At 36.7% G+C, this 26,227-nt stretch overlaps 1 pseudogene; it reads left to right on the top strand.

The window, feature by feature from the left end:
- The first annotated feature begins 413 nt into the window (after positions 1 to 413).
- On the top strand, positions 414 to 2,090 carry LOC149224196 (peptide-N4-(N-acetyl-beta-glucosaminyl)asparagine amidase A pseudogene; annotated as a pseudogene).
- The last annotated feature ends 24,137 nt before the right edge of the window (positions 2,091 to 26,227 follow it).

The following is a 26,227-nucleotide window of genomic DNA, read 5'->3' as shown; positions in this document are numbered from 1 at the left end:
AGGAACGTCAGCGGTCTTTCCAAATTCCTAAATTGGTGATGTTTTCGAAGCAAAAATCCAGTGGCAAGAAAAAGCCGGGGTGCTCGTTGTGGCAAAAGCCAAGATTTTCTGGACGCCATGCACCCGTCAGAGTACGCACGCCTTGCTGTTTCTATTATAAAGCACTGGTCAATCCATCTTCCACCATACACCCCCATTGATGTTGGTACTTCGAATAGTGGCCACCTAAAGTACATAAGTCCCCACCGGTCTATGCCTGTTTCCGCCGATAAACCCTCATCACCGCACTGCCTCAACCGAGAGAACCTCATTCCCAGGAGGTAACGATTAGCGGTGAGCTTTCTATTATAAAGCTCTGGGCAAGGAACAGAGGTTGATCAGTAGACTCTGTTGAGTTCTGCATTTGAATTTAGATGGAGATCCATTGGCATATGCTGGTGATGTTACTGCTGGTCACTCCCACTCTTGCCATCATTGACGGACGGAGGCCAAGGGAAGTCTTTACTACGTTGGCTCGACCACCCAGAGACCGGGTAAATCCGTCTCCCTTCCAAGGCAATCCTAAGGAATTTTTTGAGGTTACAAAACCCATCGAGATTCCCAACGAGAATCCATGCTCTGTTCAACTGTTAGACCACGATTTTGGGTACACGTATAATTATCCTCCAGTGATAGGAAACTATACGCCACCCCCAAACTGTCAGAGGAATTGGACGAAAGTGGTGATGGAGTGGAAGGCAACGTGTGATGGGTTTCAGTATGACCGTATTGCAGGGGTGTGGTTGAGTGAAGTGGAGATCCTGCGCACTTGTACAGCAGAACCCGATGGGGGACTGATTGAATGGATCATTCAGAAGGATATTACTAAATATTCTTCATTGTTAGATAAGCCTCAAATCCTTGAAGTCCAGCTTGATAACGTAGTTGATATGACTTATACTGGGGTTTATCATGTCAATATAACATTTAATTTTTATGGAGATTCTGGGAATAATAACGCAGGGTTTGCAGATCTGATTCTGCCTATTTCGCTTCCTAGTTCTCATATTGGGGGATCCTGGTTTCGGATAGAAAATTCGTCTGATGTGCAGTCGAAGTCGTTGCAACTACCACCTAACGCTTACAAGGCCGTTTTGGAGATTTTTGCTTCATTCCATCAAAGTGATGAGTTCTGGTACAACAATCCCCCCAATGTGTATATTGAGGCAAATAATTTGACTAGACCTGGTAATGGGCCTTTTAGAGAATTGGTGGCCTTTATCGATGGGGTCCTTGTAGGTGCTGTGTGGCCTTTTCCTGTGATTTATACAGGAGGGATTGATACACAGTTCTGGGATCCTTTGGTTGGTATTGGGACATTTGATCTGCCTAGTTATGAGATTGAGGTTACACCCTTTTTGGGGGAACTGTTGGATGGAAAAGAGCACACATTCGGTTTCGGCGTGACCAATGCTTTGGATGTTTGGTTTATAGATGCGAATTTGCACCTGTGGCTTGATGGGAACTCTAATAGTGCAATCATAGGGCAATTGATTGGGCACGAGGAGCCTAAGTTGGAGTTGTCATTGGTGTCAAACTTCAAAGCGCTCGATGGATCATTTCACACATTTGGGAATAGGAGGATCTCTTCCTCTGGCTGGGTACAATCCTCTCATGGCAAGCTCATTACCAATACTTCGCAAGAGTTCAGGTATGATAATTTAATGACTTTTCAAGCACTTGGAAAGCAAGAGATTGTGAACCAAACGATAGCAACCAATAGTAAGGTTATTGTAGAGACAGTCACAGGAATAGAATTATCCTCTGAAGTTGATGACTTTTTCGCCTTATATTTAGATTTCAATGTTCCTATAGCTGTAAATAATATTTCAAATGTGCTTAATAAAAATGTCTCCCTTGTTGACTCTAGTGGAACGTTCTTCAGCTCTCTAAATAACAATCAAAATGTAGAGGGAGATGATACTATCACCAGCTCCCAACAGGCTTACAATTATCAAAGCACTCAGGGTTGTTATTCCAGGCAAGTTAAAGCAATCAACTCAGCAATTGTTTCAGACTCAGCAGAGACTTTGTGTGGCAACACATCATAGCGAGAGATAGTTTGTTTCTTCCAACTTCATGCCACGTGCAAAATAGTTTCCTTTTCTTCTACTATTTTATTTATGGGCAAATGGGAATTGATTGTCATAGTTTTCTTGGGCAACAGTTTTTTGTAACATCAACTTACATTTCATCCATCGTATAATATGTTAAGATCACTTTATTTCTATGAGAAATATAGGAAGCAGAAACTCTGAATAATATTGACTCTTGGTATTTACATCTTTATGCTTTTGTCACTAAAACTCATACTATAAGGATTTTAACTTTGAATGAATATCATAATTCAAAGAGGTCATGCCTCATAACGCTGATGGTAATGTTCAACATCTACGTAATGTTTAATTTATTAATTTCCACGTGTTTTATGGAGTACTTATTCTAGTGGATAAAACCGACACTACAAAGATTTTAGCATCATAATTCAAAGAGTTCATGAATCATGACTCATAACGATGATAGTACAAATTCATGGTAATGTTCAACATCTACCAATGCTTAATTTATTAATTTCCTGGAGTAATTATTACACAAGAAGGTTATGGTTGGTTATTAGGTTAGTCATTATAATTTAGAGTTTTTACACAATTTTTATGGTTGGTTTCAGGAGTTTGGCGTGAACATTATAATTCAAAGAGTTCATGATTCATAATGATGATACAACAAACTCAGCATAGTGTTTAACATCTACTTAATGTTTAATTAAGGAGTAATTATTGTACAAGAAGGTTATGGTTCGTTAGTATATTAGTATTATAATGCAGAGTTTTTATATTTTTATATTTTTTTTAGTTTTAGGAGTTTGGCATATTTTAGTTGGTTGATATAATTTTTCCAAATAAGATTAGTTGGAGGGTTGAGAGAATTTCTTCACTTGTTTTTCTTAGAGAGTAGTATGATATGTTTTTTATAAAAATATGTGTCATAAATAGATCAAGAAAAATTGATTAAATTCAAGTTCACCGAATTTCATTTTTCAGAAAATTTATTAGATGATGTTTGCAAATATCTAGTATGTCAACTACAAACACTAATAATTTCATGATTTTTCCCAAAAACTTTATTTATTTTTGTTTCATGTTTATTATAAGGAATGTCCTGTGATATTGTCAAATCTGACCACAACTGAGAAATTAATATGCATTACTGTCAAACTCTACAACCAGGGAGAGACCAATACTTGCTACATTAGATTTGGGAGAATTTTAGGAGTAGTGTTGTTAATTTACATAAAACATGATTGTTTTTATATAATTTTTTTAAATAATGTTTTTCATTTTTATTAATGTTTTATTTATATCATACACATTTAAATTATATAATTTTGGGATTTGAATCTTGATTTCATGGTTTACATAATATTTCATAATATATTGACTCCCAATTGAGTGTCCTAATAGGCTATATTTATAAACTGAGTAACTTTGTTAACTAAACAAAGTATATTAAATTCAATGTTCAAATTATTTCATTATATAGGTGAATTCCTTCAATGAGGTTCTCAAATCTGAAGCCAAACATGAACACTAATAATTTCAAAAAATTTCTCTAAAATTCAGCTGAAGTTCATTATGAAATCAGAGGAAATTCAAAGAAGTTGGACAAAAAATAAAAACCAAAAGGCTAAAACCTACTAGCTTTAAAGAAAATGCAAGTATTGTTTTCGAATGCCAAACTTGACAACGAGGGAGACCTATACATATTAGATTCACTTTGTAAAGATGTTGGAAGTCATGTTGTTTAATTTCTATTTGTATATCTTTATTTCCACAATTTTGATATGTTAAGTTCTTATTTATACCATCCATATTTAAATTATATATTTATAAACGGTTATAATAGAAATGTAATATTTCAATAAAATATAAAAGTTAAATATATAAAATAACCCTAGGTAAATTCAAAGTTTAATTTAATCTATATATGTGTGTGTGTGTGTGTGTGTGTGTGTGTGTGTGTGTAGTCTAATTTATAGACAAAATAGTCTTACAATACAATTTCATGTAAAAATGTGATTTTTTTTGTTGCTTAAAATACATTTTTGAATGTATAAATATTTTTGAATGCATAAACTAATCCAGTATTCTGAAAAAATCTAGGAAATTTTTACTTCATTTCATCTAAATGATAAGTTCTGATGAGGCAAATAATTTGACTAGAGTTGGTAGTGGTAATGATAATGGGCCTTTTAGAGAAGCAATGACATTTATCAATGGGTCCTTGTAGGTGTTGTGTTGCCTTTTCCTATGATGTATACAAGAGGGATTGATAAACTATTATGGCAGCCTATTGTTGGTATTGGGTCATTTGATCTACCTAGCTATGAGATTCAGGTTACACTTTTTTTTTTGGAAAACTGTTAGAGAGAAAAGAGCACACATTTGGTTTCGGCGTGACCAATGCTCTGGATGTTCGGTTTATAAATGTGAATTTTCACATGTGGCTTGATGAGAAGTCTAGCAAAGGGAAATTCAGACATGAGGAGCCAATGTTTGAGTTGTCTCAAAATGCAGGGGGGACAATATGACCATCGACACCAAACAAATGTACAATCATCAAAGCACTCAAGGTTGCTATTCTAGGGAAATTAACGTAATCAACTCAGTGATTACTTCACACTCAATAGACACTTCACGTGGCAACATCTTCTAATCTTGCAAGAGATGGTTTGTTTCTCTAACTTCATGCCATGTGCAAAATAGTTTCCTTTTTTTCTACTATATTATTCATGGGAAGATGGTAATTGATTGCCATAATTTTCTTTGGCAACAATTTTTTTTGCATTCTGAACTTACATCCCATCCATCGTATAATATGTTAATATCACTTTATTAGTCTCTGTCGTCTCGACATGGAACTATAGTAATTAAAAACAATGAAAATAATATTAGTTGAGTTGTTTTCTAGCACCTATTCAATGAATTTAATCAAATTTTTTAACAAAATAGTGATTTACCGTCTTATTTAGCCTCTTCCTGAGGGAGAGAGGCTGAAAGCATATATTATATTTGCTTTGTGTGGTTCATTTTTCATTTTTGTTGTCTAATGCTAACATTAGTCTACCGATATGAAATGCTAGCTCCGGTTATTGTCTATGCGGGAATTGGTACATCCTTCCTACTATGGCTGATAGGCTTTCTTTGGGCATTTATTAGTCTTTGAAGTTGCTAGCAACAATGTCTTTGAAGTTGCCACATGTTGTTGCTTTGAAGTTACCACCTGTTGCTGTTGTGTCTACTGTGGTGATGTATCATATTGTTGTGGTGTCTATGGAACAAAAGTTGAACTGGCATTGGCATTGGCATTGTTGCATGTTGTTGTGTTGTCTACAAGTTAAACTAGCATTGGCATTGGGGTTGTTGCATGTTGTTGTGGTGTCTACGGAACATAAATTGAACTGAAGTTGGAGAGAACACAAGAAGATCATAGTTGTGTAGCTGGATAGAACAGGAGGATCATAACTGTGTGTTTTCTAGGATGTGCATAAACCCTACACACACTAGCATGGCTGCTTTGTTGCCTTTGTTCCTCATGCAACATGTTACTTGGTTTGCTGCCTTTGTGCCTCCTGCTACTCCATATAATTTGGTCTCAGTGAAAATCTATACTTGTTTCCCATGAAGCTTTGCTCTTTGCATTTATAGTTGTTTCCCATGAAGCTATTCTCTCAATTGTTCTTAGATCAATGGTCGAATAAAGCATTTTAGTTAAACCCCTAACACTACCACCTGGTCTTGAATTGTGCTTGGATCAATGGCAAAATAAAGCGTTTTAGCTAACCCCCTAAGACGACCACCTGGTATGCTATTGATGATGGAGGATTTGGAACTGCTGCTTTATATGTGGGGTAAAAAAATTCAACTGGTGAAACAACTTCTTTTACCTCTATCCCTGTTTCTTATTATGGGTAAGTTTGGTCAGCTATCCCTGCTAATGGATATGCTCCATATATGGAATTCAAAGTGTTGGCTACTCTTTCAGTGTTGTCGTGCATGAATTAACCTCTCTCAGTCTGGTTTCTATAAAAGATAACATAAGGAGGCCAGCCAATATAGTTAAAGGCATTTTCCGGGAACGCTCATTAATTGGTTTTTATTCGGTCATTCAAGTTGTGTTTCAGGACGAACAAAAACATCCACCTAATACAGAACCAGAACAAGCTAAGGAACATTGGTAAGATTGATACATACGTTCCCATTGAATTTCCAGTTCAACTATGTTTTTATGTTCCAGTCCTTTTCTTTTCTTGTCTTCCCTATGTCTTTTATTTTTCTTTATGTAATGGGTGAATAGTCGTGCATACCACTTGCAACATTTTATAGGGACCTGAAATGCCGATGTAATATCAAGCAAAAGTTTAGTTTATGAATTTTTGTTATCTATAATTACGGTAAATTCTATCACTAATTGTTGGGCATCTATCTCTTCTAGATGTGTGGACTACCAAGTACCATAGCTACCCATTCCAGGACCTACCAAGTATGTAAGCGTGGAGCCATCCTTGGGATTCAAGAAGTGCCCTCAATTGTGGTGACATCGGCAGATAAAAAGAGCACAAATACTTGATAGGAAACATATCTACTAATGAAACGAAGAAAAAATGATTATTAGTTTGTCTTATATCAACTAGAACGGAGGGGAGATCACAGCTATAAGGTTGCGGCTAACCGAAAATTTCATGTCATCTCCAGCCATTCTAACTATTATTCTAATCACTTAGACTACTATTCTGAGTACTAGAAGAGTTAGATGGATGATTAGTTTTCACCTCAAATAATGCAGTTGTACTAGACAGTTTAGTCTGTCCACGTGTCGAGCTAGAAAGAAACTTTTTGAGCTTTCTTCTTATCCAAGCTGCGAGTCTTCCTCTTCCCAGGGAACTTGGGAATCAATACTTTGGACACTTTGCATGCATGCAAGGGAAGTGGGACAAGCCACTCTTTTTAAATTGATTTTAATTTTAATTTAACAATGAAATTTTGGAATCTATTATTCAAACACCAATTAAGAATGGAACTTCAGAATCAATTCCTCCAATAGTTGGGATGCATTGCAAGGTGAGAGTCACACACCTTTAATTTTAATTTAGTTTTACTTTATTTATTATTATTTAAAAAAAATCTATGATTTTATTTATTATTATTATGTTATTTGCCTCTTGAAAAGATGTGGCATTGAGTTACCTGCTCTTTCGGTCCCACTTATCCTGTGGCCTCTTGACCATGAGTGCTTTCAGAGTGGGTTGTATCCTATGGCCTCTCGACCATGAGAGCTTTCAGAGTGGGCCGTATGTGGGTTCAGATCAACATTTCTTAGTTAGTTTTGAGGGTTCATTTCAACATTACTGTAAAATAATTTTTTTCATTGAAATCCCCATTCGATCTCCTCGTAAAGTTGATTCACTTTTGTTTGCTGCCTTTCGGGCCTTGCTTTCTTTCTAGCATAGAAAATCCATTGAATCTTCCTAAAATAAGTAAGGTAGTAGGGAAGTAAGGACCAACATCTATAATTCTGGCTTTTGGGTTAGCAGGGTGTTTCAATCCAGTTGTATCCAAATTAGGATTATGAATTTCGCGAGATTGATATTATGTATTTTATTCTCTCTTTCTAGTTGTAATAGTGAGCTTGGGCTTCTCCTTAGTACCAATATTAATTGTATTTGTCTACAATTTCTCATGGTAGTAGATTAGATTGCTTGTGTCGCTAGTATAATAGACGATGATGGTTGTATTTGGGTTCATCTAGAATTTATTCCCCTTGTAGTGTTCCTGAAATAAATACAACCCATATTATCTCTAACTTTGATATTATGGATGATTTGGTCATTTCCATCTTGGTTTTTTACGTATTCCAAGTCTTTCGTAACATCATTTTCACCTTTTTAACATCTTCTTGGATGTGTTTCATGCACCTCTTTGCTTGTCAATGTGTAATGTCTTCTCATGTATACTCCATGGATATTTGGGCCACGTGGTCATGTCTAATGCACCTTGCTCTTTGGCATGGTGGTCCACATGGTCATGTCTAATGCTACTTTCTCTTTCTTTGTGCCTATTTTTCCTTTGGTTGATGGTTCACTCTAGACAAGTAGAGCACATATAGTAGATAATTTGATGGTTTCTTTGTCCATTTATTAATTAGAAATGGAGCTTCCATGCCATGAAAAAAAAACTTAAGTTGTTCATGATGTTTCCCATCACCCGTTTGGAGAGCTTTTGAAGCTAAGTCACATAGAGTTTAAGAACTATGGGTGAATGAGTTGTGTGTCATTCCTTGTGTTAATGCCACTAAGTAAGCAGTGGTATCAAATCTATGAGGCCCTAGGTTTTCATTAAGAAATTATGATCCTTTCAAATTGCAAGTCTAAGTGCATGACATATTGTGAATGTTAAAATGGCAACATTTGCATTATTCTGACAAGGAAAAATCTTAGATTTCCAATCCTTTCTATTTGCTGCCAAAGAGCTTTAGATGAATCAGATGATTTGGTGGATGCAAAGCCCCATTGTCAAAGAAGTGCAGTGGATGCAAAACCCCATCACAGGATCAAGTTATGCTTGTGTCTATACCGATTCGAGTAAACCAATTGGAGAAAATCACAAAAATAGGGTACGTTTTTTGTCAACACTGAATCTCTGTTGGATTATTAAAGTTGTTAAAGACTTTTGTAGTCTAATTTTGCATTGGTCATTGTCTTCTAGAGATCATGTTCTTCACTTTTTCTTGTAATTAATCTATTATGATCTCTTTTCTTTCACCTTTTCTTTTTATTTTTAGAGCTTTTTTCTATCTTTTGTCCAAACCTCTAGCATTATTAGAAACCTATAGTTGTACCCTCATCGAACTTCTTGAGGGTCTCGGTTCATACTAACAATTTCCATATGAAACTTTATTTTTCCTGCAACAGCTTGGGAGAACTTTGCAACAAAAAGTATTGAAACTGTTGTGGTTGAGTTTAAATTTCCCAAAGGCAGTCCAACTGAGGAGCAAGTTAACTCAGATTGGCAGTAGGGCCAAGTTGAATTTGATTTGGGAGTATTGCAAGGCTAGGTTGAGTTTTTTATTTGTTTCCTTCACTAATGAAGTCATCTTCCTTCTCGGGGTGTTGAATATCAATTGAAATGTACTGGTATGACAACTGAGTGCTACATAGGTTGTTGCAAGCATAAAATGGTTAAGCATGTTTTCTTGCATTGTAAAGTTTCCAAAATGTTTTGTGCTTGGATTTGCTATTGAGTATAATGTTCTCTTTCTCTCTATACATTGGAAAAACACGTTGTGGTTGGAGACAAATGGATGATTTGACATACAAGTGAGGCTATTTTGTATCTAATGCATCTAATCAACTTTCTATCTTATGTAAATCATGTTATTGGGATGCTTTCCTTGGGCTACACCCTTTGTTCCAATATTTTGTGTTGTCTTTTGAAATTAGTTCTTATTAACTTAGTCTAGAGAGCTATACCAGCACGTTTAATAGTTACTTACGATACCATAATTCACACTCTGGAATTACCTCTAATTATTCTTTGTCCCTACAACTTACATTTGGGCCCTCTGATTAGTAATAGTAGAGCACTAAGATTTGTGGGGCCAGTGATAACAAAGCACTTCAATCTCTTCCTACTAGGAGTTAAAGTGGTGATGTTCAACTGGGTGTGGAGGCTAGCTCTACTTGGTTGGTTGTTGAACAGAAAGCACTAGTTCATTGTACCACCCCTCGTAGAATACAGGCTATCACCCTTCTAAGAAGAGAAGTGTTTGTGTCATCAGTAGTTCTCAATCAATCTATTGAACTAAACCGATATGCTCGTAAATAAACTAAACAAGATGGCTTAATATCACCCATTTATTTGCAACTTTGGAATGCTTGAATTTGGGGATTGGATTTCATTTATATATTTGTGGTTTTTTCTTTTGGAGACTACATTACAAGTTCAATTACGATATGCAATGACAATTTCATTGAATGTCGAAACATTTAACGAACTGAACCTGAACGCTTAACTGAACTTGGTTTTTTTTTTTATAATATTCAAAATGAAATCTGACAAAATAAATAGATCAGACTGCACCTTGTTTTTACCTTATTCTCCATCCTTGCCACACACTGACTGAAATAGAAAGAAATTCCCAACAAGATATGATGACATTACAATTCACAATGATAGAGATTCGCAAATAAAATGTAGAGATGCGAGTCTCTGGTGGGTCTCTCTATGGTGGAATGTGTTCCATGGATGATCCTACATGGTGCTTTCTCTGTCCTATTGATTAGTGTTGGGCTTGTTGTTCTTGTTTTTATGCTCTCTGCGGGTCATTTTTGTCCCCTTCCCTTCTTCATTGAGCGCTGTCGTTGTTTTGTCGTTTGACAAGAACCCCATTTTTTTTGTTTTCCATTGGTTGTTTCATAGTTGGAAGGTATCATGGGGGTGGATAATCTTTGAGCCTGGATACAAGGTCTAAAATATTTATCTAACCCTCCAAAATCATACGATGAGTAGCTGAGCCAATGTATCTTGCTGTTGTGTCACAGACGAATCCTTGTTGACCCTCAGGTCAAACCTAACCAAAGTGAGTTCACTAACGTCTGGGTATAGTAGTGTGAGTGCTCCATAGATGGGCTTTGGATAGATAGTTCATTATATAGACTTTGAATGGCATTTGAATTATCTATTTATCCCACCCATAACCCGAGAGACTTAGGAAAGATGTAATATATTGTTCACGCCAGTAGGAAATGATCCCACAGATGCAAGGATTGCCTCGCCATGTGATTGAAGCAAGTGAAGTTGATCACCCAGTACCCGTTTACCCAGAACCAGTGATGTGTCAGTGCTAGTACCAACATCTCTTTTATTAGTTCGAAAGCCATCATCTTGCCCAGCAGCACCATCCATCCCATGTGTAGGATCGTTTCCATTCATTCATTTGAGTGACTCATTCCCTAGCCTGTGGAATGGAAATACTATTGTTTTAGTCCCTAAGAGCGTGATTGAGGAGCCTGCCCTCCTACTAACATTATCCACTCTTTTGGCTTATTGAGATAATATAGTTAGGGCTTATACTCCCTTCTTCTGTTGGTTAAGGCTTTCTTATATGAGCTTTCTTATTGAGATGATCTAGTTGGTTTAGACCTTTCCTTCCTTGGTGAAGACCTTAGTAACCATAAACTCCTTTCTCCTGGTCTTGAAACAGTTGGTCTTGGAATGTCTGCATCTCAATGACTGTCCAAATGAAAGACAGTCTTGAAATGGTTGCCTAAATGAATGGTTGTATATAGGGCTTGAAATAGGGTTATGAACATGCATGTGAGATAGTATTAGAATTTCCATGCTTATAGAAAGCAAACAAAACAATGAAATCATCAAAGCATTTACTTATTGGAGGTGTGTCTGCAAAAGGAGGCTTAAGGTACCATAGGAAGGGGATTAGGTTTAGAAGGTACCAGAGGAGGTGGTTTATCACTTGCAAGCATCTACACTATTTGTATAATACTGTGACGAGCTTTAGGATGAGGATGAGAACACAAAAAAACCAGTTGAAGAACCAGTGCAACTTCTTCAATGAGGGCTCATTAAGAAGTTTGCAATCATCTGCTTGCAAAAGCTTCCCCTTCTTCTTGCACAAGCTACTTGAATCAATAAAACCCAAACTACAAACACATAAGTTATTGTTGTCACCTTACTAGTACATGTATGCTCTAGTGCAGGGTAGCAAGGAGATCCAACTACATGGGTCATGTGATAAAAAGGCAGTAGGTATGAGGCAGAGTTTCAGTTCCCAAGGAGTATTTGTTTTTTTCATGATATCTGAGATTATCCATGAACCAATTGGCTCAACGACTTCTCAAATTAAGATAATGCATTGTTTGTTTCCAAGACATAAAAGAGAAAATCAAAAATTGGCCTCAACTCTCAACTATCGGCTATGCTCGGCTATGAGAACCTTTCTCAAAAGGCATGTTTCAGTTTGTCCAGTGCTCTCTCTAGTGTCTAGGCCTCTATAATTGAGGTCGAGGGTCGAGGGCTTCATTGATGTACCTAAGAAGGAAAGGGCTAAAAATATTGGCAGCAAGGTTAGTAAATTCCACCTGCCTTTCATGGGTAACTATTTCATGCACAACAACTTCTTATTCAATTGCCTTAACTATGAACTAAACCCATGCAGTCCTCAACCACCTGATCCCTGCTCCTCCCGCTTAAAGTAGGGACTAACTACCATGCAACCTTCCTTTTTGCTATGAGAAATCTAGGAAGGATAAACTTTGAATAAGATTTACACTTGATATTCACATCTTTATTCTTTTGTCACTAAGACTAGCGATAAACTAAAATATTGCGAAGATTCTAACTTTGAATGAACATCAGAATTCAAAGAGATAATGACTCATAACGACTATAGTAAAATTTCATGGTAATGTTTAACATGTAAATAAACTTTAATTTATTAATTTCCACTTATTGGGTACTTATTATACGAGAAGGTTATGGGTATCTATTAAGTTAGTCATTATAATGTAGTGTGTGTCTCTACATAAATCATTTCTAGTTTTAGATCATGTTTATTTTTAGGAGTTTGGAGTATTTTAATTAGTTGAGATACTTTTTTAGCCAATTTGGTTAGAGGGTCAAGAGAATTTCCCTGCTACTCACTTAAAAAGTGGCATGATATGGTTTTGTATAAAATATGTAATATTGTTTAATGAATAGATCATGTAAAATTGATTAAATTTAAGTTCACCAAATTTTGCCTCTCAAAAAATTTATTAGATTGTAAATATCTAACATGCCAAATACAAACACTCATAATTTCATGAAATTCCTCAAAAATTATATTCCTCTCTGTTTCATGTTCATTATATAAAATATTATATTTGACCACCATAAAGAAACTAACATGCATTATTGTCAAACTAGATGACATGGGAGAGACCAATATAGGTTAAGTTAGCTTTCAGAGGATGTTGGGAGTCGTCTTGTTAATTTACATAAAACATGACTTCTTCCCCTACAGATTGTGAAGCAAATTTTACAGGCAACCACAGGAATAGAATTATCCTCTGGAGTTGATGGATTCTTCCCCTTGTATTTAGATTTGAATGCTCCTATGGCTATAATAAACATTTCAAATGCACTTAATAAAAATTTATCCATTGTCACCTTAGTGGAAGGTTCTTCAGCTCTCTGAATAATACTCAAAATGCAAGGGGAGACAATACGATCACCAGCACCCAAGAGATGTACAATTATCAAAGCACTCAAGGGTGCTATTCCAGGAAATTTACCGTAATCAACTCAGCAATTGTTTCAGTCTCACCAGCCACTTCGTGTGGCAACACATCCTAGCGAGAGATAGTTTGTTTCTTCCAACTTCATGCCACGTGAAAAATAGTTTCCTTTTCTTCTTCTATATTATTATGGGCAGATGGTAATTGATTGTCATAGTTTTCTTCGGCAACAATTTTCTTTGTAACATGAACTTACATTTCATCCATCGTATAATATGTTAAGATCACCATATTTCTATGAGAAATATAAAAAGTAGAAACTTTGAATAAGATTGACACTTGATATTCACATCTTTATGCTTTTGTCACTAAAACTAGCAGATAAATTGAAACACTATAAAGATTTTAACTTTGAATGAACATCATAATTCAAAGAGTTCATGACTCATAATGATCATATAAATATTTTAACTTTGAATAAACATTAGTATTCAGAAAGTTCATGACTCATAATGATTATAGTACAAATTCATGGTAATGATCAACATGTACATAATCTTTAATTTATTAATTTCCACTTGTTTTATGGAGTGCTTATTATACGAGAAGGTTATGGTTTGTTATTAGGTTAAGGTTATGGTTTGCTACTAGGTTAGTTATTATAATGTAAAGTGTGCGCCTGCATAGATCATCTTTTGGAGTATTTTAGTTGGTTGAGATACTTTTTCCAACCAGTCTGGTTGGACGGTGAAGAGAATTTCCCCACTTCTCATGTAAAAAGTGGTATGAACAATGAAGAGAATTTTCCCACTTCTCATTTAAAAAGTGGTATGAACGATGAAGAGAATTTCCCCACTTTTCATTTGAAATGTGGAATGAAATGGTTTTGTATAAAAATGTGTAACATTGTTTGACAAATAAATAGATTATGTAAAATTGATTAAATTTAAGTTTACCTAATTTTATTTCTCATAAAATGTATTAGATGAGCTTCCTAAATTTCTAGCATGCCAAATACAAACACTAATAATTTCATGAAATTTCTCAAAAATTTATTGCTCTATATTTCATTTCATTATATTGAATGTTGTTTCTTATTGTCAAACTTGACCACGAGGGAGAAACCAATATGCATTACTGCCAAACTAGACGACAAGGGAGATACCAATATAGGTTAAGTTAGCTTTGGGAGGATGTTGAGAGTGGTATTGTTAATTTACATAAAACAAGACTTTTTCTTTTAACAATATTTTTCATTTCGATTGAGTTTTTATTTACACATTAAAATTATATAATTTTGGGATTTGAATCTAGATTTCATGGTTTGCATACTTGTTGTTTGGAGACTTCTGTGGTTGAATTCTCAAAAGGATATTTCAGAATTGATTCCACATGTGCCATTTTTAAATTCTACCTTTTGAGGCACCAACAAGAGTCATCATGAGAGAAAAGAGAAAGGAAATGAGAGAATAAATAGGAGAAAGGGAAAAACTGTGGGTTAATAAAAACAAGAGATTCGACTCTTTCTTAATTTTTAAAATAAAATAAAATAATAAAAATAAATGAAAATGAAAACAGAGGCCAAAAAGCTCAATACTACTAATAGAAGAACAAATACTAAAATAAAATGTAAAGGATCAAACTAAATAATAATAATAATAAATAATAAATAATAAAATAATAAAATAAACGTAATAAAATTACAATGTCAAGTAGTAAAAATAAAATAAATATTAAAAATATAAAAATAGACTAAAGATAGAAAATACAATTAAAAAGAGAAAGAAATAAAAAAAGAAAAGAAAAAAGAATCATTAAAAGAAATTAATTAATTAAAAGGAAAAAATAAATTAAAAGCAAAGAAAAATAAAATAAATTAGATTTTAGTATTAGGGGGTTTATGCAGTGCATTATATTAGATATCATTTTGGGATTCAACCATGTTAAGTAAGTCATTCACGTAAACCCCCTAATACTTAAATTCAAAAAGAGTGAAGGGATCTCTTCTTGAATGGTTCATGAGGCACAATACTTGCTAAGGTTTTGCAAATGGGGTAGCAAGCTAAGTGGGCTTGATTGTGGGGAAAACTCCAAAGTTAAGCGCGCTTGAGCCAAAGGTGATCTGGGATGGGTGACCTCCCGGGAAGTCCTGGTTACCAGGTGCAAGCCCCGTAAGTGATGATTGACGCTATGTGATTCATTTCACTAGTTTCAATCCCACTTCTTCACCCCTGTGAGCATCACTCAATGCAATGAGTGCTAAGTGAACTATTAAAAAATCATCGGAAATTAGTCAGTTACGACTACCTCTCATGGAAATGGTCATACATGAATGACTTACTTAACGCACTTGAATCCCAAAATTATATATAATATAATGCACTGCGTAAACCCCCTAATACTTAAATTAAAAAAGACTGAAGGGATCTCTTCTTGAATGGTTCATGAGGCACAATACTTGCTAAGGTTTTGAAAATGGGGTAGCAAGCTAAGTGGGCTTGATTGTGGGAAAACTCCACAATTAAGCACACTTGAGCTAGAGGCGATCTGGGATGGGTGACCTCCGAGAAGTCCTGGTTATCGGATGCAGGCCCCAAAAGTGATGATTAATGATATGTGATTCATTTCACTAGTTTCAATCCCACTTCTTCACACCTGTGAGCATCATCTGATGCAATGAGTGCTAAGTGAACTATTAAAAAATCATGAGAAATTAGTCAGTTACAACTACCTCCCATGGAAATGGTCATATGTGAATGACTTACTTAATGTAGTTGAATCCCAAAATGATATCTAATAAATTAGATTAAAATACAGAAATAAGAATAATAAGACAAAGGAAACAATGATAACAATAAAGCGAAATAAAATTAATTAAGATAAGAATATAGTAAAATAAACTAAATTAAAAATGATAAAGAAAGAAAATAAAATAAATAAGATAAAGTCAGAAAAAGGAAAATTAAATGAAAATTAAAATAAAATAAACTCAATAAAATGATTAAAGGATAGTAAGAATATGAGTCAAAGAAAGATGAATTAATAATAGATAAGACAAGTAGAGGTAAAATGAGAATGCAAACAAGATGAAAGAACAGGGAATAAGGAAAGGTTTAAGAAGAAATAATAACGGGAAAGGACGAGAAAGAGGAAAGGGAAGGGAAAGAGGGAGGGTTTTTAACGAAGGTATAGGGGGCTTTTTTAGGAAGGGAAGGGTGAAGTTTCAGGAGGAGGAAGGAGAGGTTAAATGAGACAGATTGGAGGCAGCCAAATATTGCTAACCTCATCCCCTCTATCCCTGTTCATATTTTTAGGATATTTAATGATCTCTAAGGCTTCCCTAAACTCTTGCTTGAATTAATGATCTTCCTTTGTGATAATTTTTGTGTTTTCAAGACACAAATGGTGCTTAGTCTTTGATGAGTATTCAACAAGGATAGATGAGCGAATTTTTTCCTTCCTTATGCCAGCCCCATGTTCCTTGAGTCTTATTTTGAATGACCAACGAGTCTTCCCAATGTAGCACATTCCACAAAAGAAATTAATCTTATAAACTCCTTTGACTTGAAGTCAGTGAACTTTGTCTTTGACGGGTCTCATCTTCTAATGGATGGTTTCAAGGGGATTGAATGATGTAATAATATCATTTATTTTAATTACTTTTTCAATTCTATTAGTGGTAACACAGATATATTGAAGGAATTCTTTCCTTCAGGGGTAGGGGAAGAGGAATCAAGAGATGTCTTTGTAATTGTATCCAATATCAAGAAACACTTTTGTAAGGTGGTGAATTTCCTATTGGAAATTCTCTTTATGCAATAATCTTGAGCCTCTAGTGATTAGCGTGTTTAAGATCCCCATATTATGTGAAGGATGATGTTGAGAATCAACATGTAGGTAGCTATCTATATGAATATTTTTTCTCTATACTTCATGTCCATTCCTCCATCTTCTTTCCCTGGTAGAAGAAAATCCAAAAAAGTAATGGTATTATTGTCTTCAAATTTCATGGTGAATTTGATATCCTAAAAAATTCCATTAAGATGCTCCATAAACTTGTCAAGTTCTATTTTTCCATTGGACCATTTTAAATTGGTGTCATGATTCATCAACATATGTCTTCCATACTTTTGGTTTTAAGTGGTACGTGTTGATGGCCTTCTTCTTGAACATTTCTATAAAAAGGTTGGAAACAATGGGTGATAAAGGAGAGCTCATTGCAACACGATAAGTTTGTTTAAACAATTCCTCTTGGAAACTAGGAAAAGATGATCTAAGATGGATCTGAAGGTTACTATTTGGTTGGTAGGGGGTTGGTAACAACTTTGACAACTTTGATATCTTCATTAAGAGGAATCTTGGTGAATAGTGAAACAACGCAAAATGCTTACAGTTAAGTCTTTAGGTTCATACCTGTCATTCTTGATAAGATAAAAAATAACCTTTTGAATCCTGAATGAAGGAGTTAGTGTTACCAACAAGAGGGCTAAGGATACTAGCTACATATTTTACTAACATATATGTGGGAGAACCAATGGTGTTCATGATATGTCTCAGAGGGATTCAATCTTTGTGAATCTTAGGGAGAGCATAAATTCTTGGGGTAATCTCACTCCATGGAGTTAATATATTTTTTATATAGTCATCCAGATTTGATTCATTGATGTCTTTCTTGACCTCTTTCATAATTCTTGAAATCGGATTCTGTTGGAGTTTCTTGTAACTTCCAATGTTGTAAAGGTGATCTCTCATTTTTGAGTTATAATCCACTCTCTATAATTATTTTTTCCCCACCTTTATCTTCCTTCAAAAGAACAATAACATAGTGACTGCCGATTGAGTTTCCCAATGGTCTATATTTATAAACTAAGTCACTAGGTTAACAAAAAAAATATATCAACTTCAAAGTTCATAGAATTTCATTCTAGGTGAATTCCTTTAATGAGGTTCTCAAATATCATGCCATAAATGAACAATAATAATTTCAATAAATTCCTCTAAAACTCAATTGAAATCTGTTTCAAGCTCATTATGAAATTATAGGAAATTGAAAGAGGTTTCTAATGAAAAAAATATACAAAATCTAAGAACGTAAAGGCTAAAACCTACTTGCTTTAAAAGAAAATTCATGTTTCCTACACTAATGGAATGTTGTTTTTTAATGTCAAACTTGCTAACAAGGGAAACACCAATAAATGTATGTTTTTTTTAATGTCAGACTTGACAACGAGGGAGAGGCCTATACATAGAGACCTATACAGATTACGTTTCATTTGTAAGGATGTTGGAAGTCATCTTGTTTAATTTCTATTTGTTGCTCTTTTATCTTCATGATTTTGATATGTTAAGTTTTTATTTATACCATACACACTTAAATTATATAAATTTATATATTGATAAATAGTTATAATAAAATGTAATATTTCAATGAAATTTAAAAGTTAAATATATAAAAGAAAGTTATATAAATTCGAAGTTTATTTTATCCTTTATATTTTGTGTTTGTTATATATATATATATATATATATATATATATATATATATATATATATATATATATATATATATATATATATATATATTAAAAAACATATTTTAATTTCTAAATTTATTGTCATTTATTATATTTTGAATATATGTTGATTTTTTTATATGCCATACACATTTAAATTTCCTAAATATATATTTATAAATAATTATGATATAAATGTAATATTTAAATAAAATATACAAGTTAAATATATTTAAAAAATGTTCATCAGTACATGGAGTAACATTCAGTAAATGAATAGTAAGTTTCATAGCCATTAATAACCACTGTTGTATTATATTGACATAAACTATATCATGAACCTTGCATTCATTTCACATTTCCCTTAACCTGATTAATTAATCACATACTCGACATTATGAAGATCACATCATGCAAGGAATAAACATCATCAAAATGACACAATAAGCAATCACATCATTGAACACTGATATACCCTGGAAACCCTGTAGGGTGAAAACTAGAAAACGTTTAATTTTATTATTAAACGCTCATGAGGGTGTTCACCGCTCACTCAATGGCTTCTAAGGGAATCCATACCTTAACCATTGTCATAAAATATTACAAGAGAATATAATTCAAATACACCATATTTAGCTAAAATATATTACAATCCTCATGATATCATTTACCCATAAATATTCGATATTCATATCTTTCTGTCCAGATTCTTCCTTCAGTGGACCGTCCTACAACTCACACTCATCTACATGGATGATTAGTTGTTTACTTTCCACCATGTTAAGAATAACCTTTCCTGCCATTGTTGTCTCAAAAAATGTTGATATCATGATTACATATAGTGTTAATCAACCAATTCATAAATCTATACTAGTGATGCTTCGTCATCTATACATATACATTCATGAAAAGTAAGAAAAGTATTGCGACATGCTTCCTTTCACAACACTGCATATGCACTAGTAATAATCTTATAACCAACAATGCATGTCTATAAACAATACCATATTAACTAATATTTCCTTACGCATAAGTGCACATTCTTGCAAGACAAATCACTACAACTTTCCAAACATTCCTTTAAAGGAACTAATTATAATCTTCTTACATGCAAATTACATAAACTTTATCAAAAGAACTATCCTTTTAGCTATTACTTTTTATGCACGCAAATACGTAAAGAAATCTAACACAACATGTTGTCACTTCCCGCATGAGAATGTATATCCTTTCCAATGAAAGCTAACACAAATATTGCATGCATATACATCTCATTCCATGATAAACTAAGATAATAGTTATGCTAGCATAAAAGTAATCACATATAATTTTTCTAAAGAAATATAGCCCAATAGTTCTTCTATCCATACAAAGAACATATCTCTATAACGCTATGACTATTCTTTGTGCATGCAAGAGCTTATCATAATAACCCTTCTTTAATGTACGAAACACATATTCCCTTCTCTAGAATTCTACCATCATTAGGAATTATTTTCATGTAAACAATTACATACTTCTTTGTCAAAAAGAAGTTAATATAACCTCATTTCTCTATCATCCTATATGTAAGTCTTTCATGGTTCTCTATCAATAAATTACCATAGATAACCATCTTGACGCATAGAAACCAGGCAACAATAACAAGGATAAGTTAATCTTGTATGCACCGAAATCAAGAAATTGACACAATTCATCTAGCGAGACAAATTTTCAAGATATTGTTCTTTTCAGGAAATTTAACATAATAAATTTCTATATCTACAAACAAAAACATATTTTCTATGTCACAATGTCTACCCTTTTGTGCATGCAACATGTGTTTTTCCTAATACAATGACCTTTACTTCAATGCACCATCCTTTCCAGGAACAAGTATGGATTCTTGTTTTTGTATGAACATGATTCATATGCATTTTTTAAGAAAATAATTAATTATCTTGAAAGCCATTCTTTTCATACATGAAACTAAGAAATCTTTTTCTTAAAAGAAACTATATTAATGAGTATTATTTTTGTGTATATATATTGGCTTGTATGGTCCTGACGCAGGTTCAGAGGTGATCTAGCCAAGAAAATCCTGGTACTACTAGCCCTTTCGGCAAAAGTCCGCAGAGTGCGGACTGAGGTCTCACCCGAAGTAGTATGGGAGGGTTCTAGAACCAGGTTTCTGCACCCTGGGGATGTCTGACAAGCTTCTGGCAGTGTGCGGTTTGACCCTGCACGCACATTGCTACACACATATATTAGTCCCTCGCAACTTGTGATGCTGCCTTCGCGTAGCCCTACTCGGGGTGCGATCCGTATTATACCCAAGTTCCTTACTATTTAACCTATTATTACCCGATTACTTAACTTATTTGTGTAAGACTAGTGATAATTAATAGTATATCTAGCAATCATATAAGTGCACGCGATAAACAAAACAGTATAAATGTAAAGAAGGCAATATACAAGCAGATGCACAGAAATTGGAATCAACTTCTCTTTATTATTCTTCGTTCAAGATTACAGACTCGACACCGCCCTGTGCACTCAGCTGCAGGGGTCTGCGCACTCAGTTGTGGACTCTACTAGGCCTCTGCGCACTCAGCTGCAAAGCCTCTTCCTACTACTACGACCCAATACACTTAGACTCTTACTCTATGCTCGAACCATTCGTATTCATCTATCTCTCCAATTAGCTCCCTTTACAACTTAGAGCCTCATTCTATTTATATAATCCCATGGTTTGCAGACCATGGGTAGGTTGACATGATATTACATTACATAACAATACTTATGGTGGATAGCCCTATCACTCAACCTATACTTCGCACTCCGCACCTGCAAATCGCAGATTTTTACAAAGTATTTGACCAAAACTTAGGCTTTGAGCCCCAAAACATGTTGTGGGGGGGTTCCATGCCAAACAGACCCCCAACACAATCATCGTGACTTGTCCTGGAGTCACTCAGTTGGCGCAATGATCTTGGCACGGAGTCCCTCCAACTGGTCCCATACTACTCGGAGGTCCGCAATGCACTGTTCTACAGTTTGTTGGACCTGCTGCATGCGCTCTTCTAATGCTTCTTTCTGAGGATCAAATCCTTGCATCTGCGAGAGCTTACCCTCAATATTTTCTGTAATGGTGAAGGCCTCGTCAATCCATGGCTAGATGCACGCTTTGAGAAGGGCCTCTTTCTATCTTGCGGCATCCACCTTCTCTTTCAGTGCCCTTTCTTGCTGCATCTTTGCCAGTTGTTGAGTGAGGATGACTATCTGTGCAGTTCCCCTTACACTAGCGTACTGCTCCTGCAGCTCATGTGCCTCTGTTTCTAGGTGATGTATGTTGGGGTCCTCTTGTAAGGATGTGAGGAAGCCAAAGGCTTGGTCCAACATACTGGTACAGTCCTACACTGCCCGTCTAATTTCTTCTAACCTTGTTTGGATAGCGCTAACGAACTGCTCTCTAACTTCCGGAGGAGTGGAAGGTTGCGCCTTCAATTGCAGCTTGACAATCTAGAGATTCAGCTCTAGCTGTACTCGTGTTGTTTCCTCGCGCGCATTTTGGACTCCACTTTCCAAACAGTGCATCGACATTTCTATTTGTAGGTCTGCAGTGATGGAAAACTCTGGGACACATTGCCACGCTTCATCCATTGTTTGTATTAACTGCTAGTTTTGTGACACCAGTTCGTCACGCTACAAGCTGAGTTGTTCAAAGTTGATCTTTTGCTCACTAATCACTTGAATCATGTGGCCCTCCCTGGTGCGGAGCTTTGCTGTTATGCCATCCTACAGTTGGTACAGTGTGTCTCGCGGAAGGGTAGCCAAATTAAGGCCAAGTCCCTTGATCCTGCCAACCGCGGCTCTGTCAATCTCATTCTCTGCTATTAGCACCCATTCCAGTAGCACTATGGTGTTGGCAGTTTTGCGTGTAGCAGCTGCTCTAGTGTTGATGTGCCTGCTGTGCCGTAGGTGGCTATGGTTTCTTCCTGTAGGGGCCACACCTGTAGTTCCTGCAACTGCACCCTTGGGCACCCCAACATAATCTGTTGCTCTGACATGGCTTCTTAGAGTGCTTCCTTGGCGACCTCGTGAATCGTGTCACTGATGTCGTAGAGGTCACCTTCCATTAACGTGATTAGGTCGATGGCCAATTTGGAGGCCTTGACCTTTTTTCATGGACTCAATCTCTCTGTGATGCGCGACCTTTTGAGTTAGGTGGAAGTTGTGGCCGGGTTTGTGCCTTCTTCTACATGGTTCGTGTCCTCTACCTCCTATCTTGTAGACAATTCCTGGACCTCCTCTTCTAGCATTATTGTGGCCCCTGTTGTCTACGTTGTTGTTGCTACTTCAGCGCCCTTTGCCTACTCCACAGCTACCTTTGTTGCCTCGTGGACTACCCTTACCTTTGCTACTGCTTTCTCATTGTGCCTCTTCTCGGCCAACTTCGTGACATGCAACTTGGCCTCAACCTTACTTTTGTGTGCTGCTGACTTATCTAGCTCCACCAAATCCGGGGCGCACCACTCGAGAGACCATGATTCTAACATTATAAAAATTGCATCATCAGTGGCGATGAAGGGGAACTTGGTCCCCTGCTGTGCCAGATCCTTTCGCGCCTTGATGTAAATATTGTGCATGTCCACTTTGCAGTCTGTAAAGCTCCATAAACTATTGTGCACTATGGGGGACAGGTGCGACTGCCTATTAACCCACATCCGGACGCTCACCTCCATGAGCACCCATAAGATCTTTGTCTCATGAATCCGCTTTGCATCCTTGGTAGCCCAGAGCGATGCGTACTTTGCGACCTCTAGTAAGTCCTGTTCAATGCTTGGGAATTGACTGTCCTCTGGTAGTTTTCCTGCTACCAAAAAATGGATAAAAGCAACCACGCGTAGTGGAAGGACTTATCATGCTCCTGGGCTTCCTTGCAGTTGATCAAGAATTCCTCACAGAGGAACTCGACCCAGTTGAATTGGACCCCCTTTGCACATTGTTTGGCCAACACAACTACTGGCACTGGTACTTCATCGCTGTGACATTTTCTCATTACCTTTCCAGCTAGGAGTTGGGTGGCTATGTGCACCCCTTTATCTTTGATGCTACTGATTACGTAACCCCTCTTTTTCTTCTCGATCTTATATTTTTTCTTCATGGCTTCCACAAGAGCCAAATCTTGGCTTTTTCCTACTATCGCTGCGGGGTCCTTTCCCTTACAGGGAAGCCGAGAAATTCTATGGATGAGATCCGCCATGATGGGAATAGGCTCCTATAGCCATAAGTACCCATCATGCACCAAGAAAAGTAGTTTCCTGATGATGAAAATAGTGATGGGTGCACGGTGAAAGTGTGGTATCCATAGTAGATGAAGCAATCCAACCTTCTCCACACCGTGTAGCCATTTTCACGGCTCTACTGTTGTGACTAGCCCCTCCATGCTCTGCTTCATGAGTCTCTCCGTCTCTAAGTGTGGGAACTTCTCGCTGTCCATGAGGTCCCAATCTTCAAACTTCACTGTGGGCATGCAGCCCAGGTGTGATCCCTCAAACACAATTCCATCTGGGATGAGCGGGGTCTGGAGTGCACTCTTTGTGGCATCCAGATCCTTTGGTATCTTGGTTTTCCCTTTCCATGGAGGGACGTACTTGGGAAATTTCGTTGCAGAGTGCACCGACTGGATGTCCTCTTCCCTGTCCTCTGCTTCCTCTACCTCAGCAATGAGAGTCTGCAGGTCCTCCTCCTTGTCATTTGTCTCAATGGTCACAACCTTGCCCTTTTATCCCATTGTGGGCTTACCATACCCCAGATTCCTCGGGGAAATGCGGACTGGTCCTGCTACCTACTTATATTTTTATGGTCTTGGCATCCGAGGTGATTTTGGGATTTCTAGTATGACCCTAGTATCTTCAAGAACATCGTGTACCATGAGGTTCTACGTGGCCTCTTTATCAGTTCCTTCTGTAAAGCCCAAACCTCTCCTGGTAGCTGCCATCTTGTTTGAACTATCTGTGGTCGTTTGCGAACTTCAAGGCTCGAATATCACTCGGTGCTCAACACTTTGTGCTCTAATCAACTGCTCAAATCTCAAGTGAACAAGTGTTGTCTCATGGCTAGCCCCTGGAGTTTTATAGCACCTTTTGAATTCAAATTCGACTATTCCCCCAATTCTAGGCCATCAATGCTTTCTTGGCGGCAAATTGTCCCAAATCTTTCCCTTAATTTGCATCTTAAATGCCCGCCGCCCGCTCCCTTTTGCCTTAAATCAGACATCCCGTCATGAACAGTGACACCAATGGTCACTTCCCAGCCTACCCACGCAGTAGCGCAGCCCCCCATGTGTAGGTGTGAACCTTGTGACATGTTGATTCTGCGTGCACCTCCCTTATCACGCAGCTCCCAAACAGACTCTTTTATAGTCTCGCGCTCTCTTTCAACTGCTTGGAGCATTGAGACTGTGCTCCCTACGGCTGGTTAGGTGGTCACACCACTTGTGCGAGACTTCAACTCGCCTTCCAGTATAGTCCGCGAAAACTCCTTAATTTCCGTTGCGATAACCGGTATCGCGCGTTCTATCGTATGTAGTGCACTTCCTTGCTTACCGCGTTTGATGAGATGCAGTCGTAGCCATGGCAGCAAAGTCATAAATTCTTGGCGACAATATTCTAATTCATTGGTATGATCATCCACACCTTGCCTTGTCATCCTTGGTTTATCAACGAGACATGCTTGCTTGATCTCATTTTCCAGCCTCTTGACCTCAGCGTCCATCCCAATGCTTTTCTTCCTCAATCATACCTGGTCTTTTTCGAGTTCACAAAGCCTAAGGTTCCCTCGCTGAATGGCTTCTTGAATCCTTATGTGTTCGACCTCGCGTAGTTGTGTGATTTCTTCATCCTGGTCTTCGCGCACTATCACATCTGTGGGAGCTATTATGTGCGGATTCCTCTTTTCATTCTCTTCAGAAATTATGGTCTCTACTCTGTTTCACACCTTTGGAATCATTTTTGCAGTCAGGGTTTTGCACATGGTCCTATAATCGAACCGCTGGTACATGCAGGTCTCAATTAGTGCATCTCTCCTAGTGAAACCTGTTTAGTACTTTGCACACCCTATTGAATTCTTCTTTGTGGATAATTGGTAGTGTGCGTCACCTTTCTTGCTGCTGCGGTTTATTCCGATTCTCTATTCTGGGAGTGGTGTGTGCTTGTGCAGGCTGTTCAGCATATGTCTATACCCATCGGGAAAGGTGGGCACGCAAGTTGTTTCGCCCATGCTGAATAGCTCTCGTTCTGAGCTAAGGTTTTCCAAAGCATAGGCACATCATCCTTTTGCATTCACGCCAGTCCTCAAAACTTCCTTGATGCATGCCCCCCACCATCGTCCGGGCGTTGTG

This window comes from Pinus tabuliformis, chromosome Q (genome assembly GCF_031772625.1).
Source record: "Pinus tabuliformis cultivar Carrire ecotype Pingquan chromosome Q, CPIR1, whole genome shotgun sequence".
Taxonomy (NCBI): Eukaryota; Viridiplantae; Streptophyta; class Pinopsida; order Pinales; family Pinaceae; genus Pinus; species Pinus tabuliformis.
The sequence above is the reverse complement of the archived record's forward strand: the minus strand, read 5'-3'. Positions and strand labels throughout refer to the sequence as shown.